This window comes from Ornithorhynchus anatinus, chromosome 3, assembly GCF_004115215.2.
Source record: "Ornithorhynchus anatinus isolate Pmale09 chromosome 3, mOrnAna1.pri.v4, whole genome shotgun sequence".
Classification (NCBI taxonomy): domain Eukaryota; kingdom Metazoa; phylum Chordata; class Mammalia; order Monotremata; family Ornithorhynchidae; genus Ornithorhynchus; species Ornithorhynchus anatinus.
Genome location: NC_041730.1, coordinates 127,984,589 through 128,003,155, shown reverse-complemented (window position 1 = coordinate 128,003,155; position 18,567 = coordinate 127,984,589). Strand labels below are relative to the sequence as shown.

General features: G+C 44.7%; 1 protein-coding gene across 9 annotated transcripts in view; it reads right to left on the bottom strand.

The window, feature by feature from the left end:
- Positions 1 to 18,567, bottom strand: part of MAPK8 (mitogen-activated protein kinase 8) — a 105,566-nt gene that overhangs the window by 48,876 nt on the left and 38,123 nt on the right. For 8 of the 9 annotated variants that reach the window (XM_039911618.1, XM_039911617.1, XM_039911622.1 and 5 more), the window contains one exon: positions 11,918 to 12,007. The exons of the other annotated variant lie outside the window; for it this stretch is intronic. The gene's annotated coding sequence lies outside the window, so the exon portion shown is untranslated. The remainder of the gene's footprint in view (positions 1 to 11,917; positions 12,008 to 18,567) is intronic. 9 annotated transcript variants of the gene reach the window in all.

The following is an 18,567-nucleotide window of genomic DNA, read 5'->3' as shown; positions in this document are numbered from 1 at the left end:
TGGGAGTCAGAGGCTGTGGGTTCTAATCCCGCCTCTGCCACTCGTCTGCTGCGTGACCATGGGGAAGTCTCTCTACTTCTCTATGCCTCAGTTACCTTATCTGTAAAATGGGGATTAAGACTGCCAGCCCCACGTGGGACAACCTGATTAACGTGTATCTACCCCAGTGCTAGAACAGTGCTTGGCACATAGTAAGCGCTTAAGAAATACCATCGCTATTATTATTATTATTATTATTATTTACTTGGAACCACTGGCTACAATGCACTCTGGACTCAGCATTTGGGAAAGGACAGCAGAAGCACAAGACATTTTCCCCGTCAACACTGAACTTAACAGGGGGAGATTGACTTCAAAATATTACCAAATAGAAAAATCAAAATAAATGGACGGTCCAATCGACTTCACATACATATGTAACGGCAGAGGAAAGTTAGAAAGAAATCTGTCAGTGCCAGAACCCGCCGACGGGTTGATGCAAAGAAATTGAAATGATTCGCAGGTCATTTGTTTTCACGGCCATTAAAATACCCTGACAAAGTTAATGAAAGGGGAAGTGTGGAGGGATCCTGGAAAGAATAGGAAAGGCTTGTCACTACTCTGACAACTTGAAACGGTTCCAATTAGGCCTGACAGAAGTGCAGAGAACTGACAGAGAGCTGCTGAGGGGAGGTTACTTAATGGACTCGAAGGGGGCTGCATTTCCTCCCCCGGTATCCCAAAGAACGGGATATCCCAGAATCTTCTGGGAAACTAGAACCTTTTGGGGATCCCGGTTGACGAGACCAACCTACGCACTTGGCCCGTACGCCTCAATCTCTCTGAAACTCACCCTAACCCCACAGCTCATAAGTGCATGGCTCAGTGGAAAGAGCCCGGGCTTGGGAGTCAGAGGTCATGGGTTCGAATCCTGGCTCTGCCACTAGGCAGCTGTGTGACTGTGGGGAAGTCACTTAAATTATCTGTGTCTCAGTTACCTCATCTGTAAAATGGGGATTAACTATGAGCCCCACGGGGAACAACCTGATTACCCTGTATCTACCCCCAGTGCTTGGAACAGTGCTCTGCACATAGTAAGTGCTTAACAAATACCAACATTATTATTATTCACAACTGCTTCCCCCACCTGCCTTGAGGACAGAGATTGCTTCTACTTATTCTCTTGTACTGTAGTTTCTTAAGCATAGACAGTAAGCGCTTAAGTAGACACCCACTGACTGCTTCATCGACCAACAAATCAAACTCAGGTAGAGGGTTGAAACTCGGGAGTGGTGGAGCTGCAACTCTCCTCTAGTCATTCAATAGTATTTATTGAGTGCTTACTATGTGCAGAGCACTGTACTAAGCACTTGGAATGTACAATTCGGCAACAGTTAGAGACAATCCCTCCCCAATGACGGACTCACAGTCTAATCGGGGGAGAAAGACGGACAAAACAAGACAACAATCTCGATAAATAGAATCATGGGGATGGACACCTCATTAATAATAAAAATATACACAAATGAGCACAGTGTTGAGGGGAGGGGAAGGGGGAGGAGGAGCAGAGGGAAAGGGGGCTTAGCTGAGGGAGGTGAAGGGGGGAAGGGGGAGGGAGCAGAGGGAGGAGGGGGAGCAGAGAGGGAGCAGAGGGAAAAGGGAAAGCTCACTCTGGGAAGGCCTCCTCTATCCATTTAGCTTTCATGCAAGGCTGTCTGAAACTAACAGGTAATAAAGTGATGCTATTTATTGTGTGCTGTGTGGAGAGCGCTGTACTAAGCACTGAGGAGAGTAAAAGAAGAGCTCACAGTTTAGAGGGAAGAGTGGATAACGGTAACTACAGCACGGCCTAGTGGAAAGAGGACGGGCCTGGGTGTCGGAGGACGTGGGTTCTAAGCCCAGCTCTGCCACTCGTCTGCTGTGTGACCCTGGGCAAGTTGGGGGTTAGGACTGTGACCCTGGGCAAAATGGGGGTTAGGACTGTGAGACGGGGACTCTATCCAATCCAATTACCTCAGGCAATTACAGTGCCTGGCACACAGTAAGCGCTTAATGAATACCACAATTACCATTATACAAATGACAACTGCTGTATCTGAGCGCTCACTACGTATCAAACACTGGGATAGATACACGATAATCGGGTCAGACGCAGTCCCCGTCCCACATGGGGCTCCCTGTCTAAGGGATTTGCTGTTTAAGAGGCAGTTTGGGACTCAAGAAGAGTCAAGTTTCCGCAGGGCAGAGGTGACCTGGGGGTACGTTTACTCATCAGGGCACCAACCTGCTGCAATGTGGAGTGACACAGGGCTAGATTCACTTTAATCAGATCGGGTGGAGTCTCCATCCTTCATGGGGCTCAAAGTCTAAGGGGGAGAGAACAGGTATTGCATCCCTATTTGATCGACAGGGAAACCGAGGGACAGTGCAGCGAAATGCCTTGCTCAAATTCACAAGGCGGGTAAGTGGTAGAGCCAGGATTAGAACCCAGGTCCTCTGGCTCCGAGACCCGGACACTTTCCCCATGTCATCTGCATCCTCAAGCTAAACGGTGAATGATGTGCTCAGATCCCAGAGAGTTTGTTTCTGGAGTTTGTCTCTATCTCTTTTTTCTCTCTCCCTAAATTCCTGTGCTCAAGATACCTGTGGTAGTCTGACACTGGTTACGGTATTTACTAACTGAAACCCGACAAGGGCACAAAATGTGCCCACTGACTCTGTTGCATTGTATAAAGTCCCAAGCACTTAGTACAGTGTTCTGCCCAAGGTAAGCGCTCAATCAATACCACTGATGACGAATTCCAAACTGGTCTCTTTACCTTAACTCTGAAGACCAGCATTCCCAGTATGCTGCACGGCAGCAATCCTGTGAAATGGAATCTGACCCAAGCTCATTTAGTGAAGTTGAAATTTAACACGTGCACCCTAAAATGGACTGATATCTTCTCCCAATTAACAGCCTCCCAACAATACTCACAACCTAGGGATTTACAGATATTGTTACCTCACCCTTTGACAACGTAAATGCATCTCTTCAAGAAGTGAAACAAAGATGAAGTAGGTATGTCTCTCCGCTAGTTTTGCATTCATTTTAGAGAAAGCAGATGAATTTATAAATACGATTAACGATTACCCAAAAGGAGAGGAGTTCGATGTGTGAAGAAGTGTTCAGGATTTGGGTGGATACAAGTAGCTTTATTAAGACAAGATTCAGCCTTGGACAAAATTCTTTGCTAAATTTGAAAATCCACTCCCACAGTCAGTGGCACTTTGGCAAACTTCCTGCAGAGATTCTTGAGCGCTCTACAGATCCTCTTTTAAGGATCTGAATTGCTTTACTAAAGACTAAACAGTACTTTAGTGATGTTTAATGTAACAGCAGCCTGGTCAGAGGACCTGAGTTTTAATCCCGGCTCTGCCACTCGCCTGCTGTGTGACCCTGGGCGAGTCGCTTTAACTTCCCCGGGCCTCCGTGTCCTCATCTGTCAAATGGAGATTCAGTACCCTCTCTCACTCTTCCTTCCTTCAGATTGTGACTGACCTGATTATCCTGCATTTATCCCAATGCTCAGTACAACGCTTGGCACACAGTAATCACTTAAATACCAAATAATCCCAATTTAAACATTTAATTTATGGAGAAACGGCACTCTCTGATATAACCACATTTTCAGGGAACATAACCCCACTGCCCCATTGGGACTCTATTCTAGCCCTCAGATTCTGCCTCTGTTTCCCTCATTGGCATCCTGGTTATGGACATACCACCTAACATCCATAACATTTCCATAACAACCTGCCTCACATCACCTACGTATCTCAGTACAGTGTCCTGCACACGGTAAACGTTCAATAAACGGCCTTGATCGGTCGACTCTATCCTTCTAACACTATTCTAACAAGCATTCAAACACTCCTCATTTTCCCCTCTATATCCCTAACTCCCCACTCTATCGATTCACCTTGAACCGCCACCCCCCTCGCCTGTGAATTTGGCTAAATCCTTCTTGATAACATTACTATTTTCCTCCCTAAACAAGCTGCTGCATGAGCTTGCCACTTAAATTCTGCAAAATGCTTCCTTTAGAACATTCCGCCGTCAAACTTCAAAGGAGCCCCTTCATCCCGGCGTTTTGGGGACTGGAGAACGAGCGTGTTTTTACTCTTTGAACACCCTCAGAATTTGTGAAAGTCAATTGTGAGCCATTCAATCACTGCCTTTCCAGACTGATGAGTCTCAAGTCTCTCAGGACAGTTTCAATCAGCAGCCACTACATGTGCCCAATCACCTTAATTGTGGAGATAACTGATAAGAATAGACTATCTAGCCACCTAGTTCAAAAGAAAAAGTAATAACTGGAAAACAGTTTAAAGCTGTAAATCTCCAAAAACGGATTTCTCAATTCATTTTACAACTTCAGTCTTCTACTTCATTCATTCACTTTTACTGAGCACGTACTCTGTGCAGAGCACTGTACTAAGCGCTTGGGAGAGCACGATACTATAATAGACACATTCCCTGCCCACAATGAGCCTACAGTCTAGAGGGTGGGGAAATAGCCATTCATATGCTAGGGAAGATGCAAGCCAATACGATCAGTGACAAACATCCTGAATTAAAATTAAGTGTCCTCACACATTTGAGTCTAGAAATGACCTGAAAGGTAGATTCCTGATTCAGCACCAATTTCAATTCAATTGCATTTATTGAGCGCTTATTGTGTGCCGAGCACTTTAATAAGATCTGGGAGAGTACAATACAACGATAAATGGACGTATTCCCTGCCCATTCGAGTTTACAGCCTAGAGGGGAAGACAGACAATATGACTAAATAAATCATGCTACTGGGTGAGGAGAGGGGATGGATACAGGGAGCAAATCTGGGTGAAGGAGGGGGGGGCAGGACAAGAGGAAAGAAAGGCTCAGTCAGGGAAGGCCTCTTGGAGGAGAGCTGCCTTCAATAAGGCTTTGAAGGAGGGGAGAATAATTTTCTCTCATATATGAGGAGGGAGGGCCAGAGGGAGGATGTGGGCGAGAGGTCGGCCATGAGATAAATGAAATTGAGGTACAGTGAGAAGGCTTAGCCACTGTTGAGTCACTGTTCGAACTTAGGGAGCAAGTGAACCACACAACAAATCCCAAAAGATTAAGAGTCAACAAAATTAAGGTAACTGAATTCAGACATCCAGATCACATCCTTTCTCCAAGCAAGCCAGTGATTAGGCACTTGTTTCGATGTCTGCCTCCCCCTTTTTAGACTGTGAGCCCGTTGTTGGGTAGGGATTGTCTCTATCTGTTGCCGAATTGTACTTTCCAGGAGCTTAGTACGATGCTCTGCACACGGTGAGTGCTCAATAAATACAACTGAATGAATAAAAGGCTTTGATACCATTTTACCTATGTTATTTGAGTATTTCCTTCTCCTATTTGTAAATTTTATTCAAATCCTCCCCACCATCCAAGATTATAAACTCCTTGTAGGCAGGAATTACATCTTTTGGGGTTCTCTCCCAAGTGTTTATATAGTGCTTGGCATACCAGTGTGGGTCAGTGGAAAGAGCCTGGGCTTCGGAGTCAGAGATCATGGGTTCGAATCCCGGCTCTGCCACTTGTCAGCTGGGTGACTGTGGGCAAGTCACTTCACTTCTCTGTGCCTCAGTTACCTCATCTGTAAAATGGGGATTAACTGTGAGCCTCATCTGGGACAACCTGATTACCCTGTATTTCCCCCAGCGCTTAGAACAGTGCTCTGCACATAGTAAGCGCTTAATAAATATCAACATTGTTATTACCTAAGGGCTCAATAAATAAGACTGAATTGATATTGTACAATAAACTCACCTGCACTTAAAAGGCAGGCATTTTAGACTCATTCCTTTGAATTTACTCACTGCTTTGATGGTAATACATCTGAACAAACACTAGACTTTCAAAAAGTGATTAATTACTAATAAATTATTTGTAAAAGAATGTGTACCTAATGCTAAGGAAATTAAACTGGCAATTCTACTCTTCAATTTCCTGCAAACAGTGGTATTTCTTGATACCTTACTGTGTGCAGAACACTGTCCTAAGCGCTTAGGATAGTATAATACAACAGAATTACCAGAAATGTTCCCTGCCCATAACAAGCTTATAGTAAGGTTTCAAGGGTGACGATGCAGTGGCCTAAAATGACAGGGGAAAGAGAAAGCAGCGTGATCAGGGCCAGGGTTCTAATCCCGGTTCTGCCATTTGTCTTCTGTGTGAACTTGGGCAAGTCATTTCACTTCTCTGAGGTTCAGTCACCTCATGGATAAAATGGGGATTAATACAGTGAGCCCCATGTAAGACAAACTGTGACCAAAATGATCTTGTTAGTTTCCCAGGACTGAGTAGAGTTCTGGGCATATAGTAAGTGCCTAACAAATACCATTAAAAAAAAAAGAAGCCAGTTCCCTTCCCCAATTCTGTAGCGAGAAGCAAGTTCTGAAGTCCTGAGCCCTTCTCTCGGAGGGCGAAGGAAAGGACAAGGGCGGGAGCATCAAGCTGGGGAGGAGAGATGAACTGAGAGGGGGAGAAGTTGAACCTCTGGGACAGGAGAGATAATAATTGTGGTATTTATTAAGCACTTATTATGTGCCAAGCACTATACTACGTGCTGGTGTGGATATGAGCATATCAGTTTGGACACGGTCCCTGTTCCCAAGGGACTCACAGTCTCAATCCCCATTTGACAAATAAGGAAACTGAGGCACAGAGAAGAGAAGTGACTTGCCCTCGGTAACACAGCAGACAGGTGTTGGAGCCAGGATTAGAATCCATGACCTTCTGACTCCTAGGCCCTTGCTCTATCCAAATGGGAGGATGAGCTGGAACTGACCACTTGATGAAAGCCAGCTTCTGATTTCTCTGGTTCTAGTAATCCCCAGGGAGAGAACTTCCAAGAGGATTCAATTCCTCCAACCTCCCTCCTGCCGGGCACTAAGACCTCAGCTCCTTCTGGATCCGCTCCTCCCAAATCTAGCTCAGGGCTCAGATTCCCCCTTCTGACTCAGGTATTCCAAACAGAAAGGGCTTTAGAGGAAGCCCACCTCCTCCAGGAGGCCTTCCCAGACTGAACCCCACTTTTCTTCTGCTCCTCCTCCCCCACCATCCCCCCGTCTCCCTCCCTCTGCTCTGTTCCCCCCCACAGTCGTGTATACATGTACATAATTATTCTATTTATTTAATGACATGTATATATCCATAATTCAATTTATCTATTTTGATGCCATTGAAGCCTGTCCACTTGTTTTGTTGTCCGTCTCTCCCCTTCTAGACTGTGATCCCATTGTTGGTCTGGATTGTCTCTATTATACTGAATTGTACTTTCCAAGCGCTTAGTATCACGCTCCGCACACAGTAAAATGTTTAGTTTAGTGAAGAAAAGGCCCAAAGATATATTCTGTAGATTAAAATGGATTTTTCTTGTTTTTTTCTAGGAAAAGGAATAAAATATCTGATTCAGCTGTAACAACCTTTTCATAATGGCATTGCTGCTACCTTACATTTGTAGCTCCACATTACCCAGATCGAGAGGTGGGCGTGGACGCCATTTCAGTCAATAGCATTTATTGAGTGCTAACTATGTGCACAGCACTGTACTGAATGCTTGAAGTGTACAATTCAGCAACAGATAGAGATAATCCCTGCCCAGGAACGGGCTCGGACAGTACTATCCTAAGACTTCTTCCCGAGATAACTTCAAAAAAAAAATTCCAGGTAAAACTGAATCTAAACAAAATAGGTTGGGATTTATGAAAGCTAAGAGACTCTACAGCTACTGCCACAGGTCAGCCAAAATGTTTTCATTCCACTGTACAAGAAAGCAGAGGGAATGGTCTGTTATTTTCCAGTGGTAGTGCTAGCCATACTTTATTAAAAAAAAACCAACAAACCCCTGCCCCCTCTTCCTAGTTCCTGAAAGAAAATAATGTTGATGGCAATCTATCACTGTTGGAGCCATTTCCTAGAGCTACAAAGAACAGCAAATGAGAACTGTCCCTGAGGCATCCCATACAATGTGATTTATTCATTTGTTAATTCCACACATAATTACCACCCTGCCAGCAGCATAATTAGGACCTGGGTTTAAAAAAAGAACTGGGCATGGGTGTTGAAGAAAATGATTAGGTGACAAACAGCCTGCAGTAATTAAATGCGCCTACTCTCTAGTGGAACTAAAAAAACTCCAATAATAACAATCATCATAATGGTGTGGATGGTAATGCCGATGATGGTATTTGTTAAGCTCTAAGTCTGAAGGACTGTATTAAGCGCTGAGGTAGATACAAGATCATCAGGTTGGACACAGTCCCTGTCCCGCAGTGGGCTTACAGTCTAAATGGGAAGGTGAACGGGTGATGAATCCCCATTCTGCCCTTAAAACTGATTTAATTTCAGAATAAGTCAGGCTATTTTGAAATCTGAAAACCCACTCAAAAGCATTCACAGGATTTGCATTTTGATTTAATAAGGAATTTCCAAATTCAGGGCATTTCACTCAGGGACTGAAGTGCCTCAGTCTCAATCCTGTTGCTGGAAGCTCACTGGCCCTGACAGCTCACCTCCTCCAAGAAGCCTTCCCAGACTGAGCTTCCCCTTTTCCCTCTGCTTGCTCTCTGCTCCCCCTTCACCTCTCCTCAGCTAAGTCCCCTTTCCCCCCTTTCCCTCTGCTCCTCCCCCTCTCCCTTCCCCTCCCCTCAGCACTGTGCTCATGTGCTCATTTGTAAATATTTTTATTACCCTATTTATTTTGTTAATGAGGTGTACATCCCCTTGGTTCTATTTACTGTTATTGTTTTTGTCTGTCTCCCCCATTAGACTGTAAGCCCGTCAGTGAGCAAGAATTGTCTCTATCTGTTGCCGAATTGTACATTCCAAGCACTTAGTACAGTGCTCTGCACATAGTGAGCGCTCAATAAATACTATCGAATGAATGGATGAATGACCGCTTAAGTCAGTGTTCCCAAAGCCAAAACATTTCCGTTTCCTCCATTAAAGCCTTTCTGAAGAGGCACCACGATCATCCTCAGCCACTCTCCTATTAATATTCATTTTTTAAATGGTATTTGTTAAGCGTTTCCTATGTGCCGAGGCACTGTACTAAGAGCTGGGGTAGATACAAGCTAATCAGTTTGGACACAGTCCATATCAACCGATAATATTTATTGAATGCATACTGTGTGCAGAGCACTATAGTGAGCGCCTGGGGGAGAACAATATAACAGAGTTGGTAGACAGGTTCACTTCTGACAATAAGCTTACAGTCCTGAGGAGACAGACATTTATATAAATTACACACACGTACGGAAGTCCTGTGGGGCTGCAGGAGGGGTTAATAAAGGGAACATGCATTTATTCAATCTGGAAACATTCATTCATTCGATCGTATTTGAGCGCTTACTGAGTGCAGAGCTCTGTACTAAGTGCTTGGGAAAGCACAATACAACAATAAACAGTGACATTCCCTGCCCACAACAAACTCACAGTCTAGAGTGGGGGAGACAGACATCGATACAAATAAATAAAATTACAGGTATGTATATAAGTGCTTTGGGGCTGGGAGGGGGGAATAATAATGATGGCATTTGTTAAGCGCTTACCATGTGCCGAGCACTGTTCTAAGCGCTGGAGAAGAGCAAAGGGAGCAAGTCAGGGTGACGCAGAAGGGAGTGGGAGAAAAGGAAAAGTGGGGCTTAGTCTGGGAAGGCCTCTTGGAGGAGATGGGCCTTCAATAAAGCTTTGAAGGGGGGAGAGTGGTTGTCTTTTGGATTAGAGGAGGGAGGGCGTTCCAGTCCAGAGGGAGAACGTGGGCTAGGGGGTCCGTGGAGGGCAAGGCAGGCGAGATGGAGGCACAGCGCTCACCCATTTCTGATTTAGCACTCCAGGACCAAAGTGTGTGGGCTGGGTTGGAAGAGGAGAGAAGCCAAGTGAGGTAGGAGGGGGCAATCTGATGGACAGCTTTAAAGCCAATGGAGAGGAGTTTTTGATATGGAGGTGGATGGGCAACCACCGGACTTTTTTGACAAGTGGGGGGACGTGTCCAGAATGTTTTTGTAGAAAAATCCAAGTGTGAGGGCAGTGCAGAAGGGAGTGGGAGAAGAGGGGAAAGCTTCTTGAAGGAGATTTGCCTTCAATGAGGATTTCAAGGGAGAGTGATTGTCTGTTGGATGTGAAGAGGATGTTCCAGGCCAGAAGCAGGATGTGGGGAGAGAGGCTGGAGCTGAGATAGATGGGACCGAGGTACAATGAGTAGGTTGTCATTAGAGGAGTGAAGTGTGCGGCCGGGTTATAATAGGAGAGCGGCAAGGGAAGGGAGGAGGGGACACAGTGACTGAGTGTTTTAAGCCGATGGAAAGGAGTTTCTGTTTGATGCGGAGGTGGATGGGCAACCACCTGCGGGTCTTGAAGTGCGGGGAACCATGGATTGAACATTTTATAAGAAAAGTCATCCGGGCAGCAAAGCCAAGTATAGACTGGAGTGGGGAGAGGCGGGCGTCAGGGAGGTCAGCAAGGAGGCTGATACAGTAAACCCGGCGGGATAGGATAAGTGTTTGGATGAATGGGGTAGCGGTTTGTTTGAAGAGGAGAGGAGGATTTTAGTGATGATGTCAAGGTTGAACCGACAGTATTTAGGGACTCACGGACTCAATCCCCATTTTACAGATGAGGAAATGGAGGCAGAGAAAAGTGAAGTGACTTGCCTAAGGTCACACAACAGACAGGTGACTGAGCTGGGATCAGAACCCAGGATCTCTAACTCCCAGGCCCATGCTCTTTCCACTAGACTACACTGTTTCTGGGTGTATCCACTTTTGTTTAGCACTTACCTCTATTCACCTTTAACTGCTCATTTGCCTATTTATGGCTACAATATCTACTCTATTTGATTGCAAATTTCTTAAAGACAGGGACCAGTATTATACTTCTTGCCTATGTTCCTCAATGAGCTTGTATAGTAGCCTATGTCCCGTAGAAACATGAGAAATGCTGCTGAAGACGGATAAAGCACAATCAATTGATGGTATTTACTGAACACTTACTGTGTGCACTATATTATTATTATTTTGGTATTTGTTAAGCGCTTATTATGTGCCGAGCACTCTTCTAAGTGCTGGGGTAGACACAAGGTAATCAGGTTGTCCCACGTGGGGTTCACAGTCTTACTCAGATGAGGTAACTGAGGCCCAGAGAAGTTAAGTGACTTGCCCAAGGTCACACAGCAGACAAAGGGCGGAGCTGGGAATAGATCTCACGTGTCTTCTGACTCCCAAGGCCGTGTTCTCTCCACTAAGTCACGCTGCTTCTCTATACTAAGCTCTTGGGAAAGTATGACTCAATAACATGAACCCCACCCTCAAGGAACTTACAGTTCGAAGGGATGGATATTCAAATTGATAAGGGAAAATGGGGAGGGTAAGGATAACTATTCAAGTCCAGTGGGGCTGGGGAGAGGTGAATATTCTCATGTAAGAGGTGTAGGGGAAAATGAGGGCCTAAGTCAGGGAAGGCCTATTAGAGGAGTGCTGTTAGTAGGGCTTCGATGGTGAGTAGTGTGGTGGGTCTTGTCAGATATAAGAAGGTAGGAAGTTCTAAATTCTGGATCCATATATTTCCTGAAAAATTAGTCCTCCTCCTGCCAGCAGTTTGCAGCTGTCTTCCGGTTCTTCCCCATAAACAGACACATTTTATTTAGAAGGTCTGACAGAGACAGAAGCAGAGAGAAAGCAGAACTATAACATCACCGACCTTGGGATTTATGACTTTAAAGTTGAACTTCACCAAAAAAAAATAAATAAATAAAAATAAATTGACCTAAAGGTAAAGTCATAAAAATTTCAACACTAGTTCCTGGAACTTATTTTTTTTCAATTACTGCCCACTACTATGCTATTACTCAACCTTTTATATTACCTTGTTCAACATGTGATATTTCTTCTTGGGCTTATCTCAAACAATCCTTAATATATGGTCTCCTGATCATTCAGTTTTACGTTTCAAGCCCTGTAAATACATAAAAGTGAAATTGTTTTGAATAATTTGCTGTTTTTTTTCCACAAAGATAATTTCAGCCATACAAAAGTCTAACAAGGAAGTCATTACAAATAAAGTAAAAACCTCTCTTAAGGTAACATTGTCTGAAAAACAGGTTTCTGTCATTTGTTTTTTCAATCTTACTAGAAAATTAGACGTTGAAAGACACCTTGAGATTTGCATTTTATTAGTGCTTCAATTCCAAGGATCAAAGAACTTAAAAAGGAGATGCATGCAAATCTTGATTCCACTCTTCTTCCCCTCCCACCCTGGGTTAGTGTATATATAACTTCTTTTTGAAATTTTCTGTAGTGGCCTATTTTAAATTCACCTCGTATCATCATGGAATTACTAAAAAACAAAAATTGTTTCACTAAGAAATACTATTTGTCTAAAAGTTCTACAAGGGTTTCCTTCAAGGATCACTGGCGTAAAGGCATCAATGGGATCAGACATTTCAGCTGGGGAGTATGTCACCTTACTTCATAAAAATGTAAGACAGGAAGTGAGTAAAGAGTAAACGGCCATTTAAATCAAGGGTGGTTTAATTGCAACATCATTTCCATAATATTAATGACATAACTGGAGACACAAATTACTCCCATTCCAAGAAAGAGCCAGATGAATATTAGTCCAAAGTGTAATCACTAAACATGTTGTTCGGGTTACCAACTGCTCAAGCTAACACTGAAAATGTGCACTGATACTCCTGTCAACTCTTCCAAACTCCTAACCAATGGGCAGCTCTCCATAGTTGTCTCTTTACCTCTCTCTTTCCTTTCCACAGGGGACACAGCTCATAATCAATTGTATATATTGAGATTTTGTCTGCAGAGGATCATATTCATTCATTCATTCGCATTTACTGAGTGCTTACTGAGTGCAGAGCACTGTACTAAGCGCTTGGAAAGTACAATTCAGCAGTAAAGAGACAATCCCTGCCCACAGTGGGCTCACAGTCTGGAAGAGGGGAGAGAGACATCAAAACAAGTAAACAGGCATTAATATAAAGAGAATTATAGATATATATGAATATACATAAGTGCTGTGGGCCGGGGGGTGGGGAAGAGCAAAGGGAGTGAGTCAAGGTAATAGGGAAGGGAGTGGGAGCTGAGGAAAAGGAGGTTTAGTTTAGGAAGGCCTCTTGGAGGAGGTGCGCCTTCAGTAGGGTTTCAAGGGGGGGGAAGAGTGACTGATGGATTTGAGGAGGGAGGCCGTTTCAAGGCAGAGGTAGGACATGGGCCGGGGCGGCGGTGAGACAGGTGAGATCAAGGCACAGTGAGAAGTTAGCACCAGATTAATACCAGGTTAGCAATGCACTAAGCACATGGGAAGGTAATGATAATAATAACAATAATATTTTTGGTATTTGTTAAGCGCTTACTATGGGCCAAGCACTTTCTATGTACTGGGGTAGATACAAAGTAATCAGGTTCTCCCGCGTGGGGGCCGTCCCCATTTTACAGATGAGAGAACTGAAGCGACTTGCCCAGGGTCACACAGCAGACAAGTGGTGGAGCCAGGATTAGAACCCAAGTCCTCTGACTGCCAAGCCCATGGCGCTTGCCCCTAGGTCACGCTGTTTCCCTGTACAATACAGCCGTACAATACAGGTACAATATAGCTAAATTGGTAGACGCATTCCCTTCCCACACAAAGCTTAGTGTCTAGAGGGTAAAAGACACAAAGAAATAAATGAATTATAAATATGTACATAAGTGCTACGGGGTTGAATGAGGGTGAATAAAGGGTACAAATCCAAAGGGAAGGGCAACCCTGAAGGGAGTTTGAGAAGAGGAAATGTGGGCTTAGTCGGGGAAGGCCTCTTTCTTGGAGGAGATGTGCTTTTAATAAAGCTTTGAAGGTGGGGAGAGTGATCGTCTGTGGGATGTGAAGAGGGAGGGTGTCCCAAGCCAGAGGCAGAATGTGGGCGAGGGGTCAACGGTGAGGTAGACGAGTTGAAGCTACAGCGAGTAGGTTGGCAATAGGAGAGGAGAGTGAACAGGACTGAGGTAGTAAGAAAGCAGCTAGGTAGGCTAGGAGGGGGCAAGGTGACTGAGTGCCTTAAAGTGACTCAGGCAGCAAATACTCTTGCGCTCCTTGCACCCCGTTAACAACCCCCCTCCCGCATCAAGTCCGGCAACCAACGGGTCACCTCACCTTCAAAGCCCGCCTTCAATCCCTCCACTTCCTCCAAGATGCATTTCCTGACTAGATCCCACATTCATGGTCATGTCACCTTATCAACCACCTTTAAGGTTCAAAGAGGAGCTACTTGATTTCCTGCTTGTTTTTATCACTAGTGTCCTGAACTCTGTGCCTTCTCCACTCTCTGACTTTCTGATGTGCCTTACCGAAGCCCCATCTCCTCAAGGGGCCTTCCCTGACTAAGCCTTCCTTGCCTCTTCTCCACTCCCTTCTGCGTCACCCTTTATTCATGCCCCCACCCAGCCCCACAGTACTTAATTCATTTAATAGTACTTATTGAGCCCTTACTATGTGCAGAGCACTGTACTAAGCACTTGGAATGTACAATTCAGCAAGAGACAATCCCTGCCCAATAACGGGCTCACAGTCTATGTCTATATCTGTGATTTTTTAATTTATACTAATGTCTGTCTCCCCATCTACATTCTAAGTTCGTTGTGGGCAGAGAATGTGTCTTTCTATTATACCGTACTCTCCTAAACACTTAGTACAGTGCTCTGTACTCAGTAAGCGCTCAATAAACACGACTGAATGAATGACTTTAATGTCTGCCTCCCCTAGAAGACTCAAGCTCCCTGAAGGCGGGGAATAGGTCTTTCAATTCTAGTGTACTATGCTCTCTCAAGCATTTGCAGCACTCTGCACACAGTAAAGCGTTCAATAAATAACACTGATCATCTCACTCTTCTACCCACTGGTGCTTGCAATTGGTTTCTGTTTGCCTGCAATACCAGTAATGTTTGATAATGTAAAATACTCAGAGCAAGGGCTAACTTTTCCTTCATCCATTGCATGTTTCCAAGTGATTAGTACACATTGTTCTCGGCCCACAATAAGTGCTGCTATGAAGAGAAGAAAAAAAATCTAATTTGCTTTTATGATATAGCCATGAACTGCAAATAAAGGAGCCGGCAACCCTCTGTTGGGAAAAAAACAAACCCAGTGTTTCGGTATGACATTCTGCTGAGAAAGTTAACAATTCACAAAGACACTGTGCCGGATAACTTACCGATGCCATGAGGAGAACTAAAATAAATACTCTATGTTCAACTTAGTTTTTAAAGAAACACTGTTTTTTTTCCCCAATTCCAGTACGTTCCCTATTTATTCCTATTTTCCATTTACGTTTTTTTGCCAAAGCAACCTCCCTCTCCAAATCTACTCCAATTCATTTTGCAAAACCTTATTCTAGTCAGGCACCTTGTAGCTCCTTCAAATTTAAGAATTAAAGACAGGGCTTAAAGAATCAACCACAGCTCTACTTAGGGGGAAACTCTGCAGTAAGGAAAGGGAATAGGTCTTGTCATTTTCTCTGGCTTTCATCTCACACTATAATCCCATTAAGACTTGGATAAACTTACGGATAGCTAATATATTTTGTGCACAGCAATAAAAGTTACACCACAGAGGGTCGACTCCATTCCCACTCCGAGGAGTCTTGACTGTGAGCTCACTGTGGGCAGAAATGTGTCTGTAATTTGTTATCATTATTATTAATTGTATTTACTGAGCGCTTACTGTGTGCAGAGCACTGTACGAAGCGCTTGGGAGAGTACAATATAACATCCAATCCATTCCCTGCCCACAATGAGCTCAGTCTAGAGGGGGAGACAGGCATTAATGTAAATACGGTGAGATGAACCATGCCTGCTGTACGTGTGGCCAGAAAGGCAGGTGAGCATGACTGATCCACTGGCCGTCCCTTGGGCACCACGTGGGCAAAGACGGTCCCATCCTCCTCCTCAACTGCCTGGATCTGCTTTTGATTTGGCCCCTGGGTATCACAAGTCTCTTGTAGCGCCGGCTAAGGGGCTCACGCCATTTCTAAATGTCGCTCCCCAGGCTAGCGAGCCAACTGTTACTGTCATCCTGAGCCCATGACCATACCCCATCTGAAGTTTGGCTTCAGTGAGTATCTAAAATGTTTCTTTGGTCCCTGCCTTCAATCCTCTCACAGCTCGGCCGCCGACAGCCTTCTGGCTGCCATTCTCCTCACCTGACCCACAGTAAAGGAGTGGGGCAAACGCTAGCCCCACCTGATTATCGACTCTATCCTGTTGGCACGTTGGTGATTCTACCTGGCCTTTGGATATCACCTTGACTCTAACCCCCAGAAGGGAAAGGGCTTGTGTCTACCCGACTTTCTTGGATCTAGCCCAGGGCTCAGTACAGTGCTTGGCACACAGTAAGTACTTTAACAAACACAATTAATATCACATTAAGTAGGTGATCCTGTTCTAACTCCTTAAGGAGTGGAGAAGTGTGTTGCATACGACCAAGTCCTGCAAAGCTTATAGGAAGATAGTACTACAATCACTTAATAATAATAATAGTAATAATAATATGGTAAATAACAATAATATATGTTAAGGGCTTACTCAGTATCAGGCCCTGTACTAAATGCTGGGGGAGATACAAGATAATCAGGTTAGGACATAGTCCCTTTCCCACAGTCTAAAGGGGAGGGAGAATAGGTATCCAATCTTCACCCAGCAAAGTAGGGTGAAGCCTGGATCAGAACCCTGGAGCCCATGATTTCCAGGCCTACACTCTTTCCACTGGGCCACAGTGCTTCCATATACCTTCAGTTGGGTCTGAAGCTAACAGCCATATTGTCCCTCCTTTGCTGCTTGTCAAAAAATGATGAAGATCCTTTCTAGGCCTGGGACTGAGCTCGTTATGGGCAGGAATGTGCCGGTTGTTATATTGTACTCTCCCAAGTGCTCAGTGCAATGCTTTGGACACAGTAAGTGCTCAATAAATATAACTGAATGAATGAATGAATGCATTAATGGGCTAGTTGTTGTCTAGGGCGCAGAATTAACTGCATGGCATTTGTTTCTGGGTCCTCAATGGTGTTCCTGGAGGGTGAGGAAGGTTTTCAGCTGCAGAGACCGAGAATAATAACAACTGTGGGATTTGTTAAGTGCTATGTGTCAGGCACTGCATTAAGCGCAGAGGTGGATACAAGCAAATCGGGTTGGACACGGTCCCTGATCCACGTGGGGCTCACAGTCTCAACCCCCATTTTACAGATGAGATCGCTGATGCACAGAGAATTGAAGTGACTTGCCCAGGTTCACACAGCAGACAAGTGGTGCGGCTGGGACGAGAACCCACGTCCTTCTGACTCCCAGGCCTGTGTTCTATCCACTACGGCTTGCTGCTTCACAATGCAGTTCATTCATTCACTTAACAGCATTTACTGAGTGCTTACTGTGTGCAGAGCACTGTACTGAGCACCTGGGAGAGTACAACAATAAACAGAAATTCCCTGCCCACGACAAGCCCAGAGTCCACAGTGGGGGACGATGACAACAATACAAATCAATACAATTAGAGAGATGTACATAAGTGCTCTGGGGCTGGGGGAGGCGGAAGAGCAAAGGGAGCAAGTCACGGCGACGCAGAAGGGAGTGGGAAATGAGGAAACTGGGGTTTAGTCTGGGAAGGCTGCCTGGAAGAGATGTGCCTTCAATAAGGCTTTGCCTCAGGTCTTTTGTGAGGCCAGAGCACAGTGCTCAAAACTGTACATGGGCTGATTATACCTGGGCAAATAACACTTGAGGCAAAACTAAGTAACAAAGCTTTCGCATAGATGCTTACGTTTAGCTACCAAATACAGCTAGAGAAGCAGCATGGCTTAGTGGAAAGGGCAGGGGCTTGGGAATCGGAGGTCGTCCCAGCTCTGCCACTTTGTCAGCTGTGTGACTTTGGGCAAGTCACTTCGCTTCTCTGTGCCTCAGTTACCTCATCTGTCAAATGGGGATGAAGACTGTGAGCCCCACGTGGGACAACCTGATCACCTTAGGTTATCCAGCGTTTAGAACAGTGCTTGGCACATAGTAAGGGCTTAACAAATACTATCATTATTATTACAGAACTGTAACCTTCTATCGTATCTCCCAGTCTGTCCGGACTCCAGTACTACAGGTGATAAGCCTGCTTTACAGAGCTGTCAGAAAGCCGGGGAAGAGTAAAAGCCCACTGCTGGAGAAGATAAGCGTGAATAGAGGGGAAAGCAATTAAGCAGATAAATCAACAGGATCCCCAGCCAACAGAACAACCAGCAAGACCTAAAGGGATCATAAGGGTTGTCAGAATAGCATCAATGAACCGAAGGATTTTGAAAGTCCAAAGCGAACTCTCAGTTCTGATTTTAAATTATGAAGGAATATATGAGTATTATATTCATCTCAGCCGTGCAGCACTTCGACCGACTCAGTTGCACTGTACTATCTGGAGTGCTTAATACAGTGCTGTGCACACAGTAGTGCTCAATAAATACCCTTGAATGAGCGATATTAAGTAGGAATAAAAGG